Source organism: Callithrix jacchus, chromosome 10, assembly GCF_049354715.1.
Source record: "Callithrix jacchus isolate 240 chromosome 10, calJac240_pri, whole genome shotgun sequence".
Taxonomy (NCBI): Eukaryota; Metazoa; Chordata; class Mammalia; order Primates; family Cebidae; genus Callithrix; species Callithrix jacchus.
Genome location: NC_133511.1, coordinates 46,355,519 through 46,376,997, shown reverse-complemented (window position 1 = coordinate 46,376,997; position 21,479 = coordinate 46,355,519).

The window sequence follows — 21,479 nt, the reverse complement described above, 5'->3', positions numbered from 1 at the left end:
TATCATTTGAACTTTTATGTTGTTAAGATTGATAATATTTACATTCTGTTCTGAAACCATAACTCTCCTCTGTGCTTTGTCTATGGCAAGGGTCCCCAATCCCTGGGCCATGGAAAATACAGGTCCATGGCCTGTTAGGAGCTGCACAGCAGGAGGTGAGTGGCTGTGAGCATTACCACCTGAGCTACACCTACTGTCAGATCAGTGGCAGCAATAGACTCTCATAGGAGCAAGAACTTTATTGTCGACTGCTCACATGAGGGATCTAGGTTGCATGCTCCCTATGAGACTCTAATTAATGCCCCCCTTCCCAGCCTGTCTTTGGAAGAACTGTCTTCTGTGAAACTGGTCCCTGGTTTCAAAAAGGTTGGAGACTGCTGATCTCTGGGGTTAGTCTAAGAGCTGAAAATTATTTTAATTGTTTTGTGCAGAGCCTGATTTTATACTATGATTATTTTTTTTCTCTTGTAGAACATTAAGTTTTTCTTTTGGTATCAAATTCCTTTTTATTCTAGTGTTGTTTGCTTTTATTACATCCTTAACCATTTTTTTTTCAAATACTTGGATTAAATAGGCATTCTGTTAAATATTCTCCATCCATTTCCACAACATCCCTCCCTCCAAGAGCTATGCATCCTCTGACCAACTGCTCTCCACAGATGGCACAGTAATAATTCTGGGACTTCCTCACTGCTTTCGATTTTTGGAGGCTGCATCTTCCTTGTTCTTGTTTTACTCCTTTGATTTGCTAGGCACATCTTCAATTGCTCTCCTACCAAAATGTGTATTAAAAATAAATTCTGGGCCAGATGTGGTGGCCTATGCCTGTGATCCTAGTACTTTGGGAGGCCAAGGAAGGTATATTTCTTGCACTCAGGAGTTTAAGACAAGACTGGGCAACATGAAGAAACCCTGTCTCTAGAAATAATACAAAAATTAACTGGACATGGTGGCACATGCCTGTGGCCCCAGCTACTCAGGAGGCTGAAGTGGGAGGATCACTTGAGCCTGAGAAGGTCAAGGCTGCAGTGAGTGGTGATCATAGCACTGCACTCTTGCCTGGGCAACAGAGCAAGACCCTGTCTCAAAAATAACTAACTAATTAACTAAATAACTTATGTGTTTTGAATGCCCAGAAATGTTTTAAGTGGTAATTTGTCTAAGTAGAGAATTCATGGTTCAAAATATTTTTTTCCCTAGAACATTGAAGGAATTGTTCCACTGTTTTCTAGCTTCCAGTGTTGCTGATGTGAAGTCTGGTGTTAGTAATATTATTATAACTTGTGGGTAAAGTGGTTTCTTTCCACTTTAAATCATTCAGGGTTTTCTTCTTTTCCTTGTTATTTTGAAACTTCATAATGGCGTGTCTAGATGAGGTTCTATTTAGTTGTGGTACAGACTTGTTGGGACCTTTAAATGTAGAAATATCTTTTATCCCTAGTAAATGCTTTCATATAGCTTCTTCAATTATTTTCTTTTTCTTCTTCTTCTTCTTCTTCTTCTTCTTCTTCTTCTTCTTCTTCTCTCTCTCTCTCTCTCTCTCTCTCTCTCTGAGTTAACGTTTGAAATCTTACTGGTTGTTATGGGATGAATGTGTACTCTCCCCAACCCCAAATTCATTTGTTGAAGCCCTAACCTCAGTACGTGATTGTATTTGGAGATAGAGCCTTAAAAGAGGTGATTATGTTAAAATAAGGCCATTAGGGTGAGACCTAATCCAATTAGATTGATATCTTTATAGGAGGAAATTTGGAAACACAAAGAGAAACACCAGGAGCAAACACACACATGACTGGGAGCACGCGCGTGCATGCACACACACACACACACACACACACACACACACACACACACACACAAGGACACAAAGAAAAGCACTTGGTTGACTCAAATAAAAACACTGGTGTGTATAAATTTAGACAAAACAGGAGAAGATGGAGCTATAGGACCAACTCAGGATTGCAGCTCTCAGTGAATCTGCAGATGGTGAGGGGATGCCGCACTTCCAGATGGCTCTTTATGACACACGGACCAGGAGATTCCCAGGTGTAGAAGCTGCACGGGCCGCCAGTGTGGCTGTTTGGGCTGGTGCGGCTGTTTGGGCTGGGGACGCAGCGCAGCGGCATTCTGTAAAAAAAATACACTGGTTTGGTTGCCCTGTTAAACCAACAATTGGAGATTTCGGAAGGCAGATTAGCACATTCATCTGATTAAATGGGACTTAAACAGAAAGCCAGGCCAGAAGATTCCCAGGCAGCACCGTGAATCCAGCCGGCGCAGTGGGTCACTGCAAGGGAAATCACACAGATCCCGGCACCCTTTCAGCAGGTGACTGGAACACCTAGGAGAGAGTCAACCATTCAACTTAAAAAAAAAAAGAAAGGGCTCTGAGGCAGGGAACCAGGTGATCAGGCTTGGTGGGTTCCCACCCCAACAAAAACAAACAAAACAGCAATTGGAAACGCTCAGGGTTGAGAGTTTCATGGCAAGCACAGGTGAACCCAGGATGGTTCAGCTTGGAGTGGGAGGGGGAACCACCATTGCCAAGGCACTCGACCCCTATGGAGGTACACTGCCATTGCTGACACAGCCTGCCGTTGCCAAGGCAACCCACCATAACAGAGAGAGTCCGCCACTACAGAGGTGGGCCATCATCACCACGGCAGCTCTAACCACACCCATATAAACAGGACTACAGGGAATTACACATGGCAATAGGGCGGAGCCCACAGCAATAGGGCAGAGCCCAGGGCAGCAGGGCGGAGCCCATGGCAACAGGGAGGAGCCCACAGCAGCTCAGCATAGCCACTGCAGGCAAGCAGTGATTAGACTGCCTCATTGCTGGGCAGGACAGTGCAACAGATACTCATAAATAAAGCCCTAACTCCCCAGGACAGAGCACCTGAGGAAAAAAAAGGGGCTTTATGAGTTCTGCTGAAGCAGACTTAAACATACCTGCCTAGCAGCCCTGAATGAAGAACGGAGCTCACAGCTCAGCACTAGAGCTCCTATAAAGTACAGACTGTCTCCTCAAGCAGCTTCCTGACCCCCATATATCCAAAGAGTCACCTCACAAAGGACTGATCAGACTGACATTTGGCGGGCATCATTCAGGGACGAAGATAGAAGAAGAATCTGGTAGCCACCCTCATGGTTCTGCAGCTGCTACAGGAGTTCCCCAGGCAAGCAGGGCCTGGAGTGGACCTCAGCAGTCCTACAGCAGTGGGGCCAGACTGTTAGAAGGAAAACTAAGAAACAGAAATACTTCACCATCAACAACCTGGACATCCACTCAGAGACCCAATTGGAAAATCAGCAACCACTCAGAAGACAGGTGGATAAATCCACAAAGATGGGAAGAAACCAGTGCAAAAAGGAGGAAAACACCTGAAACCAGAACACCTCGCCTCCCACAAAGGATCAAAACTCCTCACCAGCTAGGGAACAAAGCTGGACGGAGAATGAGTGTGATGAAATGACGGAATCAGACTTCAGAAGGTGGGTAATGAGAAACTTCTGTGAGCTAAAAGAACATGTTCTAAATCAATGCAAAGAAACTAAGAACCTTGAAAAAAGATTTGAAAAAAGATTTGAGGAATTGATAACAAGAATGGACAACTTAGAGAGGAATATGAGTGAATTGAAGGAGCTGAAAAACACAACATGAGAACGTCGTGAAGCATGCACAAGTATCAACAGCCAAATTGACCAAGCAGAAGAAAGGATATCAGAAGTCGAAGATCAACTCAATGAAATAAAATGAGAGGCCAAGATTAGAGAAAAAAGCACAAAAAGGAAGGAACAAAGTCTCCAAGAAATGTGGGACTATGTGAAGAGACCTAATCTACGTCTGATAGGTGTACCTGAATGTGACGAAGAGAATGAATCCAAGCTGGAAAACACTCTTCAGGACATTATCCAGGAAAACTTCTCCAACCTAGCAAGGCAGGCCAACACTCAAATGCAGGAAATACAGAGAACACCACAAAGATATTCCACAAGAAGAGCAACCCCAAGGCACATAATCGTCAGATTTACCAGGGTTGAAATGAAGGAGCAAATGCTAAGGGCAGACAGAGAGAAAGGTCGGGTCACCCACAAAGGGAAGCCAATCAGACTCACAGCAGATCTCTCGGCAGAAACACTACAAGCCAGAAGAGAGTGGGGACCAATATTCAACATCCTTAAGGAAAAGAACTTTCAACCCAGAATTTCATATCCAGCCAAACTGAGCTTCAGAAGTGAAGGAAAAATAAAATCCTTTGCAAACAAGCAAGTACTCAGAGATTTTGTCACCACCAGGCCTGCTTCACAAGAGCTCCTGAAAGAGGCACTACACATAGAAAGGAACAACCAGTACCAGCCATTCCAAAAACATTCCAAATGCTAAAGAGCATCAACAAAATGAAGAATCGCCATCAACTAATGGGCAAAACAGCCAGCTAGCATCAAAATGGCAGTATCAAATTCACACATAACAATATTAACCCTAAATGTAAATGGACTAAATGCACCAATCAAAAGACACAGACTGGCAAATTGGATAAAATGCAAAAACCCATCAGTGTGCTGTATCCAGGAAACCCACCTCACATGCAAGGATACACAAAGGCTCAAAATAAAAGGATGGAGGAAGATTTACCAAGCAAACGGAGAGCAAAAAAAAAAAAAAAGCAGTTGCAATTCTCGTCTCTGATAAAATAGACTTTAAAGCAGCAAAGATCAAAAGAGACAAAGAAGGACATTACATAATGGTAAAAGAATCAATACAACAAGAAGGGCTAACGATCCTAAATATATATGGACCCAATACAGGAGCCCCCAGATATATAAGGCAAGTTCTTAACGACTTACAAGGAGACTTAGACTCCCACACAGTAATAGTGGGAGACTTTAACACTCCACTGTCAATATTAGACAGATCAATCAGACAGGAAATTAACAAGGATATTCAGGGCTTGAACTCAGACCTGGAACAAGCAAACCTGATAGACATTTACAGAACTCTCCACCACAAATCCACAGAATACACATTCTTCTCAGCACCACATCACACCTACTCTAAAATTGACTAGATAATTGGAAGTAAAGCACTCCTCAGCAAATGCAAAACAACTGAAATCATAACAGTCTCTCAGACCATAGTGCAATCAAGTTAGAACTCAGAATTCAGAAATTAACTCAGAACCACACAGCTTCATGGAAACTGAACAACTGGCTCTCGAATGCTGATTGGATAAACAATGAAATGAAGGCAGAAATTAAGAAGTTCTTTGAAACCAACGAGAACGAAGAAACAACATACCGGAATCTCTGGGACACGTTTAAAGCAGTCTCTAGAGGAAAATATATAGCTATAAGTGCCCACATTAGAAGAGTGGAGAGATCCATAATTGATACCCAATGTCAAACTTGAAAGAGCTAGAGGAGCAAGATCAAAAAAACTCAAAACCCAGCAGAAGACAAGAAATAACTAAGATCAGAGCAGAACTGAAGGAGATAGAGACACGAAAAACCCTTCAAAAAATCAATAAATGCAAGAGCTGGTTTTTTGAAAAGATCAACAAAATAGTCAAACCACTAGCCAGACTGATAAAAAAGAAAAGAGAGAATAACCAAATAGATGCAATAAAAAACGATAAAAGGGAAATCACCACAGATTCCACAGAAATTCAAACCATCATCAGAGAATATCACAAACAACTGTCTGCACATACACCAGTAAACCTGGAAGAAATGGATAAATTCCTGGACACTTGTGTCCTCCCAAGCCTAAACAAGGAGGAAGCTGAAACTATGAATAGACCAATAACAAGATCTGAAGTCAAGGCAGCAATTAAGAGCCTACCAACCAAACAAAGCCCAGGTCCAGATGGGTTCACAGCCTAATTCTACCAGACACACAAAGAGGAGCTGGTACCAGTCCTTCTGAAACTATTCCAAATAATCCAAAAAGAGGGAATCCTTCCCAAATCATTTTATGAGACCAACATCATCCTGATACCAAAACCCGGCAGAGACTCAACAAGAAAAGAAAACTTCAGGCCAATATCCATCATGAACATAGATGCAAAAATCTTCAATAAAATACTGGCAAGCCGATTGCAACAGCACATCAAAAACCTTATTCATCATGATCAAGTAGGATTCATCCTGGGGATGCAAGGCTGGTTCAACATACACAAATCTATAAATGTAATTCAACACATAAACAGAACCAAAAACAAAAACCACATGATTATCTCAATTGACTCAGAGAAGGCCTTTGACAAAATTCAACAGCCCTTTATGATAAAAACCCTCAATAAACTCAGTATTGATGGAACATATCTCAAAATAATAAAAGCTCTTTACAACAAACAAACAGCCAATATCATAATGAATGGGCAAAAACTGGAAGCATTCCCTTTGAAATCTGGCACTAGACAATGATGCCCTATCTCACCACTCCTATTCAATATAGTACTGGAAGTTCTAGCCAGAGTAATCAGGCAAGAAAAAGAAATAATGGGTATTCAAATAGGAAAGGAGGAAGACAAATTGTCTCTATTTGCAGACGACATGATAGTATATCTGGAAGACCCCATCGTCTCAGCCCAAAAAGCTCCTGAAACTGATAAGCAACTTCAGCAGTCTCAGGATATAAAATCAATGTGCGAAAATCACAAGCACTCCTATACATCAATAACAGACTTAAAGAGAGCCAAAACAAGAACGAACTGCCATTCACAATTGCTACAAAGAGAATAAAATACCTAGGAATACAACTTACAAGGAACACAAGGGACCTCTTCAAGGAGAACTACATACCACTGCTCAACAAAATAAGAGAGGACACAAATAGATGGAGAAACATTCCATGTTCATGGTTAGGAATAATCAATATCATGAAAATGGCCATGCTGCCCAAAGTAATTTACAGACTCAACGCTATCCCCATCAAGCTACCATTGACTTTCTTCACAGAACTGGAAAAAACCACCATGAACTTCATATGGAACCAAAAGAGAGCCTGCATAGCCAAGTCAATTCTAAGCAAAAAACAAACAAACAAACAAACAAAAAAAAACACAGCAGGAGGCATCACACTACTGGACTTCAAACTATATTACAAGGCTACAGTAATTAAAACAGCATGGTACTGGTACCAAAACAGAGATATAGATCAATGGAACAGAACAGAGGCATTGGAGGCAACACAACTTATCTACAACCATACAATCTTTGATAAACCTGACAAAAACAAGCAATGGGGAAAGGACTCCCTGTTTAACAAATGGTGTTGGGAAAACTGGCTAGCCACATGCAGAAAGCAGAATCTGGACCCCTTCCTGACACCTTACACTAAAATTAACTCCAGATGGATTAAAGACTTAAACATAAGACCTGGCAACATAAAAACCCTAGAAGGAAATCTAGGCAAAACCATTCAGAACATAGGAGTAGGCAAGGACTTCATGACCAAAACACCAAAAGCATTGGCAACAAAAGCCAAAATAGACAAATGGGACCTAATCAAACTCCACAGCTTCTGCACGGCAAAAGAAACTGTCACTAGAGTGAATCAGGAACCAATAGAATGGGAAAACACTTTGTAGTTTACCCATCTGACAAAGGGCTGATATCCAGAATTTAAAAAGAACTCAAACAGATTTACAAGAAAAAAACAAACAAGCCCATTCAAAAATAGGCAAAAGATATGAACAGACACTTTACAAAAGAAGACATACATGAGGCCAACAAACATATGAAAAAATGCTCATCATCACTGGTCGTTAGAGAGATGCAGATCAAAACCACATAGAGATACCACCTCATGCCGGTTAGAATGGCGATCATTAAAAAATCTGGAGACAGCAGATGCTGGAGAGGATGTGGAGAAATAGGAACACTTTTACATTGCTGGTGGGAGTGCAAATTAGTTCAACCATTGTGGAAGACAGTGTGGAGATTCCTCAAGGACCTAGAAATAGAAATTCCATTTGACCCAGCAATCCCATTACTGGGTATATATCCAAAGGACTATACATCATTCTTCTATAAGGACACGTGCACACGACTGTTCACTGCATCACTGTTTACAATAGAAAAGACCTGGAACCAACCCAAATGCCCATTGATGATAGACTGGACTGGAAAAATGTGGCACATATACACCATGCAATATTATGCAGCCATCAATAACGATGAGTTCGTGTCCTTTGTAGGAACATGGATGAATCTGGGGAACATCATTCTCAGCAAACTGACACAAGAACAGAAAATGAAATACCGCATATTCTCTCTCATAGGTGGGTGATGAACAATGAGAACACATGGACACAGGGAGGGGAGCACTACACCCTGGGGTCTAGTTGGGGGAATCGGGGAGGGACAGCGGTGGGGAGCTGGGGAGGGATAGCATGGGGAGAAATGCCAGATATGGGTGAAGGGGAGGAAGGCGGCAAATCACACTGCCACGTGTGTACCTATGCAACTATCTTGCATGTTCTGCACATGTACCCCAAAACCTTAAATGCAATAAAAAATGCAATTAAAAAACAAAAAAAGAAATACACTTGTGTGATCATTTAAGCTGCAAGTTGAATGAGCTACTTTGGTTTATTAAATTTTTTTTATTTAAAAGAATTATTGGCAAAGTATAATTATGCTGACTTGGAGACTTAGCAGGGATTTTAAAAAGTTAACAAAATGAGCTTGTCACTTCAAGGAAAATAGCAGTATTATTTTTTCCAGTGATAAAATTAAGGTGTCAAGTGAAAATTAGAATTTTGGAAAATTGGTATTCACCACCATAATCTTGACAGCTTTTCAATAATTAAAGGCTTTTCTGGTGTGATGAGTCATAGTATTACAAAATGTATTTTTCATGTTGTATTATAGAATATCTTCACAACTGAGTGAACTAGTATTTTCCCAATGATTAATGTGAAATTAGAAAACATGCATAGGCAAAAAGTCCATCTAAAGTAGAAGGTAGATTAATGGATTTTAATATAACAGAGTATGAAAAATTCACTAGTATGGTTTCAGAATTCACAACGAAATTAACCTTTAAGAAACTATTTTAAAATTCATATGGGACCATAAAAGAACTTGAATAGCCAAGGCAATGAAAAAGAGCAAAGCTGAAGGCATCACATTACCCAACTTCAAACTATACTACAAGGCTACACTAAGTAAAACGGCATAATCCTGGTACAAAAACAGACACATAGCCCAATGGGACAGAATAGAGAGCTCATAAATATGCCTGACACCTACAGCAATCTGATCTTTGACAAAATTGACAAAAAGAAGCGATGGGGAAAGGACTCTATATTCAATAAATGGTGCTGGGATAACTGGCTCTTCATATGCAAAAGATTGAAACTGGATCCCTTCCTTACACCATATAAAAAAATCAACTTAAGATGGATTAAAGACTTCAATGTAAAACCTAAAGCTATAAAACTATAACCAAAGAAATACCATGCTGAACATAGGGCCTGGCAAAGATTTAATAATCAAGATGTCAAAAGCAATTGCAACAAAAACAAAAATTGATAAATGAGAACTAATTAAACTCAGGAGCTTCTCTAAGCAAAAGGAGCTATCAATGTAAGTAGACAACCTACAGAGTGGGAGAAAACATTTGCAAACTACGCATCTGGCAAAGGTCTAATTTCCAGCATCTATAAGGAACTTAAATTTACAAGAAAAAAACCCAACCTCATTAAAAAGTGGACAAAGGACATGAACAGACACTTTTCAAAAGAAGGCATATATGCAGTCAACAAACATATGAAAAGATGCTCAACATCACTAATCATTAGAAAAATGCAAATCAAAACCACAATGAGAAACCATCTCACATCAATCCGAATGGCTATTAATAGAAAGTCAAAAAATAACAGATGCTGGTGAGGTTGTGGAGAAGAGAGAACAATTACACACTGCTGATGGAAATGTAAGTTCAGCTGTTGTGGAAAGTAGTTTGGCCATTTTGCAAAGAACTTTCCATTCAACCCTTCAACCCCCATTATTGGTTATATATCCAAAGGAATATAAATCATTCTGCCATAAAGACGCATATGCACATATGTTCATTGCAGCACTATTCATAATAGCAAAGATGTGGAATCAACCTGAGTGCCCAACAATGGTAGACTGGATATAGAAAATGTGGTACATATGCACCACGTAATACTATGCAGCCATGAAAAGAATGAGATCATGTACCTTGCAGCAACATGGATGGAGCCGGAGGCAATTATCCTAAGCAAACTAACAGAGCCAGAAAGCCAAATATTGCATGTTCTTACTTATAAGTGGGAGCTAAACATTGAGCATCTATGGACACAAAGGGTGGGAGAAGGGTGAGGATAAAAAAGCTACCTATCTGGTACTACGCTGATTCCTAGGTGATGAAATAATCTGTACACCAAAACTCCATGACATGCGATTTATCTGCATAACAATTTATCTATATAACCCATACATGTGCCCTTGAACCTAAAATAAAACTTTTAAAAAAAGAAACTAGAACTTTTTCATTTTTATGAAATATCAAAGAATATCCAAACTTATCTGAAATTTTCTGTGAAGAGAGTAAAATGGTGTTTGTTAGTGACTGGGAAAAGGGGGCAATGGGAACTCGTTGTTTGATATGTATAAAGTTTCAGTTATATAAGATGAATTAGTTTCAGAGACCTGCTGTACCACACTGTGCCTATAGTTAGTATTGTGCACTTAAAAACTCATTAAGAGGGCAGCATTCTTACCACAATTTCAAAAATAAAAAAAAAAAATTAAAAACCCAGAATTACTCCAAAAGGCTATGAAAATACTCTATGCCAACTTTTATTTCTTCTGACCAATGTACATACCACAATGAACTGTTTTTACTTAAAATGCTTCTGACATTGAATATGTGGGTTGTTTCTTCTTCACATCAACAACCAGTTCTCCAACTCTCCAGACACCAACTGAATGTTCTGCATTCAATTCAGTTGTGACACTAACTACCCAGTGTTTCTGTCAGACTTGGGTGGTGAGTGTTAGACACCACTGGTTTGAGGGCTCAGTCCCACAAGGCTGCCCTCACTTCAGATGCTAGCCATGAGGGTTGGTGCCCACGTTACTTACACTTTTGTCTGACTTGGCTAGAGATTTGGGTTCCCACAACCCGCACCGCGGATTTGATAATTTGCTAGAATGGCTCAGAAAACACAAGAAAGAACTTGACATATTGTTACCAGTTTATTATAAGGGATACACAACTTAGGAATAGCCAAACAAAAGAGATGCATGGGATAAGGTGGAGGAAGGGGGGCACAGAGCTTCTATGCCCTCTGCAGGCACGCCACCCTCCTAGCACCTAGGTGTGTTCACCAACCCAGAAGCTCTCCAAACCCCTTCATTTAGGGGTTTTTATGAAGGTTTCATCACATAGATATGATTCATTAAATCATTGGCGGTTGGTGATTAACCTAATTTCCAGCCCCTGTGCCCTTTCCAGAGGTTGGAGAGTGGTACTGAAAGTTCCAACTCTCTAATTATCCTTGGTCTTTCTGGTGATGAGCCCCTTCATAAAACTCTCCAGGGCCCCCCAGCTACCAGTGATCTCATTAGCATATAAAAGGCACTTACCACTTCAGAGATTCCAAATGTTTTAGGAGCTGTGTGCCATGAACTGGGGGGATAAAGACCAAATATTTATTTACTATTTTTTTTTAAATTGAGACTGAGTCTTGTTCTGTTGCCCAGGCTGGAGTGCAGTGGCACAATCTTGGTTCACTGCAACCTCTTCCTCCCAGGTTCGAGTGATTCTCCTGCCTCATTCTCCTGAGTAGCTAAGATTACAGGTGTGTGTTATCACATCTGGATGATTTTTGTACTTTTAGTAGAATCATGTTGGCTAGTCTGTTCTCGAACTCCTGACTACAAGCCATCTGCCACCTCAGTCTCCCAAAGTGCTGGGATTACAGGTGTGAACCACCATGCCTGGCCAAATATTTATTTACTATTGCACCACACACAACAAATTGAACGTAAAAGCAGATATGAGAATCCACATGTCATATATTAAGCCAGACATTAAAGAGATTTATAAAAATACAAAATGCTAATCTTTTCACTAATTGTTTTGTTTGGAACTTGTGGTTATTTTCTTAAACATATGCTATCTATATTGGCATGTATGGATTTACTTATTTTTAAATGAATTAATAAATACCTTTAAAAGTCTCAGTTTTAATTTTGAATAGGTCAATATTAAAAATTATTAAATAGATTAAAACCACATAAAGAAGGGCCCTTTGGGGTCATCAATAATTTTTGAGTGTAAAGCAATCCTGAGACCAAAATGTTGAAGGACTTTTGCTTTCTGGGATGGTTCTTGCACGTAGGGGTTTTTCTGCTGGATGCCTGAGGTGTTGACAAGAGATTATCGAGGTCTTCACTGGCATCACCAGAACACTGAGCATCCTACATATTCCGGCTGATTACCTTTCCCTCTCTTTGTTTCATTCTTAGACTGGCAAAACTTCTCTCTGCTAAGCCTGGTATAGTATTGCTCTGCTCATGCCCAGCATGGGGCAATTTCTAAAACAAAGTTTTTGTCCTGTTAGGGATTAAAAAAACCCTTTGAATAGAATTCAGAAGGGTTCTACCTTCATCCAGCTTCTGTATCCTAGGGTTTGTTTTGTAGTGGGTCTTCAGGATGAGTACCAGGAGGTGTCCTGGGGTGTGAGGAAAATTTTCTTGCACTAAGCTGCCTGATACCAGGAAATAATCCAGTAAAACTGTGCTTGAGGTTCTGTGTCTGTTCATGAGGTCTCCTTACCCTTTGGTAGCTTTTGTTTCCATTAACATTGTTCTTATCAATCTGAATTGTGATAAGAGCTGGTTCTTGCTCAATTTTTTAATTCTCCACTATTTTTTTATTGTGAGCTCTGTGGGAATAGAGGTCACATCAATCTTTTTCCTTGCTGTATCCTCTGTCCATAGAACAGAACCGGACACATTGATGAGAGTCAATACCTCTTTCTTGAATAAATGAATAAATGGCTATGTGTGTGTATTAGAGGCTGGGAAGAATGACTTTGAACTGCAATTTATAAGGGTTTTTTTTTCTAACACCATAGTAACCCAGTCCTTCCATTAAAAGCAAATTACAAAAAATAATTTCAATATTAAAAACTAATAATTATGAGAAATTGCTAATACAATGTAGTAAATAATTTCTTTTGAAATGAAGAAATGCTAAGTAATCTTTTGGATAGAATACTAACAGCGTCGCCTGTACAAATAGCTTCTTTAAAACCAAGAGGACTTTGTTGCAAAATGTGTTGGGCAAATGAACACTTTGATGAAGGTGTGCCTTCCACAAATGACATGAAAGATGACATGTCAGAGGAGATCTCAGACCACATGAAAAACATGTGTAGGAAGAAGTATCCACATGTAAGAACTCTACTGTCTGTCTATATACCTCTTTCATTAGGGTTTATTATGGTATCAACAGGTTATTCACAGGCATTTATTAAGCACTGCAGAAGTGTCATTGGGGGGAAATAAAACATTGAGCAGGCATGACACCTATTCTGCAGGAGCTTGCTGGAGAATTGGGGACAAAAGTCCTGGGCCCAGGGCAGCTCACAAACTATTGCACAGGAGTTAGACACATTGACAAGAGCAACATTCTATGGAAAAAATTGAGGGCCAAGTAATTTGGGATCTGGAAAAAAGGAGGCAGAGCTGATATTATTATGAGAAATATTTGTAGAAGAGCTGGATTTAGATATATTCCTTGAAAAAGGTGGAAGCAGCAGAGAGAAGAAAAATGATAGAATTTGAAGAAACTATGTTGGGGAAAGGAATAGAAGTATGGAACACTAATGTGGAATTGACAAAATATCTGTTTGGTTAGAACATAGGCAGCATGGTAGGAAATAGTTAAGAGACTGCAGAGATGTGAGGTGTGCAGAGGTGTGGCCTTTATAGTTGGAGAGTTTTGAGTACAAACTGAGAAGCTTAGATTGGATACAACAGGTAACTGGGAAGCACTAAGTGGAAAACTGCCATGTGAAAAACAGAGTTTGAGAAGGGCCCTCTGGCATAGAATGACAAAAGAGCAAAGCTTAGGAATACTGGAGTTCAGAGTATTTGGAAGTTGTAATCATTTTAGAGCAGTGCTGTCCAATAGAAATATAACATAGATCACATATATTGTTGTAGATTTTCTTATAGTAAAAGTTGAAATTGTAAAAGGGAAAAAATGAAATTACTTTAAATAGCATATTTATTATATCGCAGTTTTATCCCAATTTTTAAAAATAAAAGTTAAACATATAATCAATATACACATTATTAATAAAATACTTAATATAATTTTTTTCCTTATTTTTTTATTGCATTTTAGGTTTTGGGGTACATGTGCAGAGCATGCAATACAGTTGCATAGGTACACACATGGCAGTGTGTTCTGTTTGCTTTCACCCCTTCACCCACATTTGGCGTTTCTCCTCAGGCTATCCCTCCCCACCTCCCCCTCCCACTGGCCCTCCCCTTTTCCCCCCAATAGACCCCAGTGTTTAGTACTCCCCTTTCTGTGTCCATGTGTTCTCATTTTTCATCACCCGCCTATGAGTGAGAATATGCGGTGTTTCATTTTCTGTTCTTGTGTCAGTTTGGTGAGAATGATGTTCTCCAGATTCACCCATGTCCCTACAAACGACACGAACTCATCATTTCTGATTGCTGCATAATATTCCATGGTGTATATGTGCCACATTTTCCCAATCCAGTCTATCATCAATGGGCATTTGGGTTGGTTCCAGGTCTTTGCTATTGTAAACAGTGCTGCAATGAACATTCGTGTGCATGTGTCCTTATAGTAGAATGATTTATAGTCTTTTGGATATATACCCAGTAATGGGATTGCTGGGTCAAATGGGATTTCTATTTCTAAGGCCTTGAGGAATCGCCACACTGTCTTCCACAATGGTTGGACTAATTCACACTCCCAGCAACAGTGTAAAAGTGTTCCTTTTTCTCCACATCCTCTCCAGCATCTGTTGTCTCCAGATATTTTAATGATCGCCATTTTAACTGGCGTGAGATAATATCTCAATGTGGTTTTGATTTGCATCTCTCTGATGACCAGTGACGATGAGCATTTTTTTCATATGATTGTTGGTCTCATATATGTCTTCTTTTGTAAAGTGTCTGTTCATATCCTTTGCCCACTTTTGAATGGGCTTGTTTGTTTTTTTTATGTAAATCTGTTTGAGTTCTTTGTAAATTCTGGATATCAGCCCTTTGTCAGATGGGTAAACTGCAAAGTTTTTTCCCATTCTGTTAGTTGCCGATTCACTCTAGTGACTGTTTCTTTTGCCGTGCAGAAGCTGTGGAGTTTGATTAGGTCCCATTTGTCTATTTTGGCTTTTGTTGCCAATGCTTTTGGTGTTTTGTTCATGAAGTCCTTGCCTACTCCTATGTCCTGGATAGTTTTGCCTAGATTTCCTTCTAGGGTTTTTATGGTGCCAGGTCTTATGTTTAAGTCTTTAATCCATCTGGTGTTAATTTTAGTGTAAGGTGTCAGGAAGGGGTCCAGTTTCTGCTTTCTGCACATGGCTAGCCAGTTTTCCCAACATCATTTGTTAAATAGGGAATCCTTTCCCCATTGCTTGTTTTTGTCAGGTTTATCAAAGATTGTATGGTTGTAGATATGTTGTGTTTTCTCCGGTGCCTCTGTTTTGTTCCATTGGTCTATATCTCTGTTTTGGTAAAAAGTACCATGCTGTTTTGATTACTGTAGCCTTGTAGTATAGTTTGAAATCCGGTAGTGTGATGCCCCCCGCTGTGTTCTTTTTGCTTAGAATTGATTTGGCTATGCGGGCTCTCTTTTGGTTCCATATGAAGTTCATGGTGGTTTTTTCCAGTTCTGTGAAGATAGTCAATGGTAGCCTGATGGGGATAGCATTGATTCTGTAAATTACTTTGGGCAGTATAGCCATTTTCACGATATTAATTCTTCCTAACCATGAACATGGAATGTTTCTCCATCTGTTTGTGTCCTCTCTGATTTCGTGGAGCAGTGGCTTGTAGTTCTCCTTGAAGAGGTGCCTTAGGTTCCTTGTGAGTTGTATTCCAAGGTATTTTATTCTTTTTGTAGCAATTGTGAATGGCAGTTCGTTCTTGATTTGGCTTTCTTTAAGTCTGTTATTGGTGTAGACGAATGCTTGTGATTTTTGCACATTGATTTTATATCCTGAGACTTTGCTGAAGTTGCCTATCAGTTTCAGGAGTTTTTGGGCTGAGGCGATGGGGTCTTCTAGGTATACTATCATGTCATCTGCAAATAGAGACAATTTGGCTTCCACCTTTCCTATTTGAATACCCTTTATTTCTTTTTCTTGCCTGATTGCTCTGGCTAGAACTTCCAGTACTATATTGAATAGGAGTGGTGAGAGAGGGCATCCTTGTCTAGTGCCGGATTTCAAAGGGAATGCTTCCAGTTTTTGCCCATTCAGTATGATATTGGCTGTTGGTTTGTCATAAATAGCTTTTATTACTTTGAGATATGTTCCATCAATATGGAGTTTATTGAGGGTTTTTAGCATAAAGGGCTATTGAATTTTGTCAAATGCCTTCTCTGCGTCAATTGAGATAATCATGTGGTTTTTGTTTTTGGTTCTGTTTATGTGGTGAATTATGTTTATAGACTTGCGTATGTTGAACCAGCCTTGCATCCCCGGGATGAATGCTACTTGATCGTGATGAATAAGTTTTTTGATTTGCTATTGCAATCGGCTTGCCAATATTTTATTGAAGATTTTTGCATCTATGTTCATCATGGATATTGGCCTGAAGTTTTCTTTTCTCGTTGGGTCTCTGCCGGGTTTTGGTATCAGGATGATATTGGTCTCATAAAATGATTTGGGAAGGATTCCCTCTTTTTGGATTATTTGGAATAGTTTTAGAAGGAATGGTACCAGCTCCTCTTTGTGTGTCTGGTAGAATTCGGCTGTGAACCCGTCTGGACCTGGGCTTTTTTTGTGAGGTAGGCTCTTAATTGCTTCCTCGACTTCTTACCTTGTTATTGGTCTATTCATAGTTTCAGCTTCCTCCTGGTTTAGGCTTGGGAGGACACAGGAGTCCAGGAATTTATCCATTTCTTCCAGGTTTACTAGTTTATGTGCATAGAGTTGTTTGTAATATTCTCTCATGATGGTTTGAATTTCTGTGGAGTCTGTGGAGATTTCCCCTTTATCATTTTTTATTGCATCTATTTGGTTGTTCTCTCTTTTATTTTTAATCAATCTGACTAGTGGTCTGTCTATTTTGTTGATCTTTTCAGAAAACCAGCTCTTGGATTTATTGATTTTTTTGAAGGGTTTTTGTGTCTCAATCTCCTTCAGTTTAGCTCTGATCTTAGTTATTTCTTGTCTTCTGCTGGGTTTTGAGTTTTTTTTGATCTTGCTCCTCTAGCTCTTTCAATTTTGACGATAGGGTGTCAGTTTTGGATCTCTCCATTCTCCTCATATGGGCACTTACTGCTATATACTTTCCTCTAGAGACTGCTTTAAATGTGTCCCAGAGGTTCTGGCACGTTGTGTCTTCGTTCTCATTGGTTTCGAAGAACTTTTTATTTCTGTCTTCATTTCATTGTTTACCCAGTCAACATTCAAGAGCCAGTTGTTCAGTTTCCATGAAGCTGTGCGGTTCTGGGTTGGTTTCTGTATTCTGAGTTCTAACTTGATTGCACTATGGTCTGAGGCTGTTTGTTATAATTTCAGTTGTTTTGCATTTGTTGAGCAGTGCTTTACTTCCAATTATGTGGTCAATTTTAGAGTAGGTGTGATGTGGTGCTGAGAAGAATGTGTGTTCTGTGGATTTGGGGTGGAGAGTTCTGTAAATGTCTATCAGGTTTGCTTGGTCCATGTCTGAGTTCAAGCCCTGGATATCCTTGTTGATTTTCTGTCTGGTTGGTCTGTCTAATATTGACAGTGAAGTGTTAAAGTCTCCCACTATTATTGTGTGGAAGTCTAAGTCTCTTTGTAAGTCATTAAGAACTTGCCTTATGTATCTGGGTGCTCCTGCATTGGGTCCATATATGTTCAGCATTGTTAGCTTTTCTTGTTGTATTGATTCTTTTACCATTATGTAATGTCCTTCTTTGTCTCTTTTGATCTTTGTTGCTTTAAAGTCTATTTTATCAAAGATGAGAATTGCAAATCCTGCTTTTTTTTGCTCTCCATTTGCTTGGTAAATCTTCCTCCATCCCTTTATTTTGAGCCTTTGTGTATCCTTGCATGTGAGATGGGTTTCCTGGATACAGCACACTGATGGGTTTTGGATTTTTATCCAATTTGCCAGTCTGTGTCTTTTGATTGGTGCATTTAGTCCATTTACATTTAGGATTAATATTGTTATGTGTGAATTTGATACTGCCATTTTGATGCTACGTGGCTGTTTTGCCTGTTAGTTGTTGTAGATCCTTCATTATGTTGATGTTCTTAACATTTAGTGTGAATTTGGAATGGCTGGTACTGGTTGTTCCTTTCTATGTGTAGTGCCTCTTTTAGGAGCTCTTGTAAAGCAGGCCTGGTGGTGACAAAATCTCTGAGTACTTGCTTGTTCGCAAAGGATTTTATTTTTCCTTTACTTTTGAAGCTCAGTTTGGCCGCATATGAAATTCTGGGTTGAAAGTTCTTTTCCTTAAGAATGTTGAATATTGGCCCCCATTTCTTCTGGCTTGTAGTGTTTCTGCCGAGAGATCTGCTGTGAGTCTGATTGGCTTCCCTTTGTGGGCGACCCAACCTTTCTCTCTGTCTGCCCTTAGCATTTACTCCTTCATTTCAACCCTGGTAAATCTGACGATTATGTGCCTTGGGGTTGCTCTTCCTGCAGAATATCTTTGTGGTGTTCTCTGTATTTCCTGCATTTGAGTGTTGGCCTGTCTTGCTAGGTGGGGGAAATTTTCCTGGATAATGTCCTGAGGAGTGTTTTCCAGCTTGGATTCATTCTCTTCGTCCCCTCTGGTACACCTATGAAACGTAGGTTAGGTCTTTTCACATAGTCCCACATTTCTTGGAGACTTTGTTTATTCCTTTTTGCGCTTTTTTTCTCTAATATTCGTTTCTCATTTTATTTCATTGAGTTGGTCTTCGACTTCAGATATTCTTTCTTCTGCTTGGTCAATTCGGCTATTGAAACTTGTGCATGCTTCGCGAAGTTCTCGTATTGTGTTTTTCAGCTCCTTTAATTCTTTCATATTTCTCTCTAAGTTATCCATTCTTATCATTTCCTCATATCGTTTTTCAAGTTCCTTAGTTTCTTTGCATTGATTTAATACATGTTCTTTTAGCTCACAAAAGTTTCTCATTATCCACCTTCTGAAGTCTAATTCCATCATTTCATCACAGTCATTCTCCGTCCAGCTTTGTTCCCTTGCTGGTGAGGAGTTTTGGTCCTTTCTAGGAGGCGAGGTATTCTGGTTTCGGGTGTTTTCCTCCTTTTTGTGCTGGTTTCTTCCCATCTTTGTGGATTTATCCGCTGGTCGTCTGCGTAGTTGCTGACTTTTCAATTGGGTCTCTGAGTGGACACCCAGATTGTTGATGATGAAGTATTTCTGTTTCTTGGTTTTCCTTCTACCAGTCTAGCCCCTTCACTGAACGACTGCTGAGGTCCACTCCAGGCCCTGCTTGTCTGGGGTGCACCTCTAGCAGCTGTGGCACAGTGAGGGATGCTACCAGTTTCTTTTTCTGCTATCTTTGTCCCAGGATGATGCCTGCCAAATGTCAGTCTTTTGGATATAGAGGGGTCAGGGAGCTGCTTGAGGAGACAGTCTGTACTTTTTTGGAGCTCAATTGCTGAGCTGTGAGCTCTGTTGTTCATTCAGGGCTGTTAAGCTGCTATGTTTGATTCTGCTGCAACAGAACTCATTAAAGAAACCCTTTTTTTCTCAAATGCTCTGTGGTGGGGGTTTCGGACTTTATTTTTGTATGTCGGTTGAGGTGTCCTGCCCAGCTAAGAGGCAGACTAGCCACCGTTTGCCTGCCGAGGCTCCGCCCTGCTGTTGTGTGGTTCGCCCTGTTGCTGCAGGCTCTGCTGTTGTGCTGTGGTCTCCGCCACACCCTGTGGCGGAGTATTTCTGTTGTATCGGGTTGCCTCAGCAACGGGAGGCTGCGTCAGCAGTTGGCGTGTATTTTAGTAGTGATGGGTTGCCTCGGCAATGGCTGGCTGCATCAGCAGTGGGCGTGTTGCCTCGGTAATGGTGGACGCCCCTCCCCCACAGAGCATCTCGGACCATCTGCACAGGGATTGTTTGAAATCGCAGTTTTGTTCATCCCACTGGGCTACCCCAGACGCTCTGTCCCTGCAATCCCCTGGGCTGGCCCACTGTCCAAGTCTCGTTCAGTCTCAAGTCCAGCCCTCTCAAGTCTCAGGTTGCCGGTTCAACAGGGCACCCGGACAAGCGCGCCCTGTGGGAAGCGCTGGGTAGGGCCGGCCACCACCACCCCGGCTGCCGGCTTCACCAGGCAGAGGTACTGCCTGGCGTCTCGTGTCTCGTTTATACTTGGGAATTTTTCCGTTCTGTGGGCAATAAAGATCAGTCTGGAAATGCAGCTCTGACTCACCTCTCCGCGGATTCAAGGAGAGCTCCAATCCTGGGTTGTTCTCACAGTGCCATCTTGAGTCCTCCCTCAATTTTTTAAAATTATATTTTAAGTTCTGGGGTACATGTACAGATCATGCAGGATTATTACATAGGTATACACATGCCATGGTGGTTTGCTGCATCCATCCCCCATATCTACATTAGGTATTTCTCCTAATGTTTTCCCTCCCAATATCGCCACCCCCTGCTATCCCTCTCCTAGCCCCCCATCCCACAGCAGGACCCCAGTATGTGATGTTCCCTCCCTGTGTCCATGTGTTCTCATTGTTCAACACCCACTTATGAGTGAGAACATGCTGTGTTTGGTTTTCTGTTCTTTTGTCAGTTTGCTGAGAATGATGGTTTCTGACTTCATCCATGTCCCTGCAAAGGATACGAACTCATCCTTTTTATGGCTGCATAGTATTCCAGGGTGTATATGTGCCACATTTTCTTTATCCAGTCTATCATTGATGGGCATTTGGGTTGGTTCCAAGTCTTTGCTATTATGAACAGTGCTGCAGTGAACATATGTGTGCATGTCTTTTTATAATAGAACAATTCATAATCCTTTGGGTGTATACCCAGTGATGGGATTGCTGGGTCAAATGGAATTTCTGGTTCAAGATCCTTGAGGAATCACCATACTGTCTTCCACAATGGTTGAACTAATTTACACTTCTACCAATACTGTAAATGTGCTCCTATTTCTCCACATCCTCTCCAGCATCTATTTTCTCTTGATGTTTTAATGATCACCATTCTAACTGGTGTGAGGTGATATCTCAATGTGGTTTTGATTTACATTTCTCTAGTGACCAGTGATGATGAG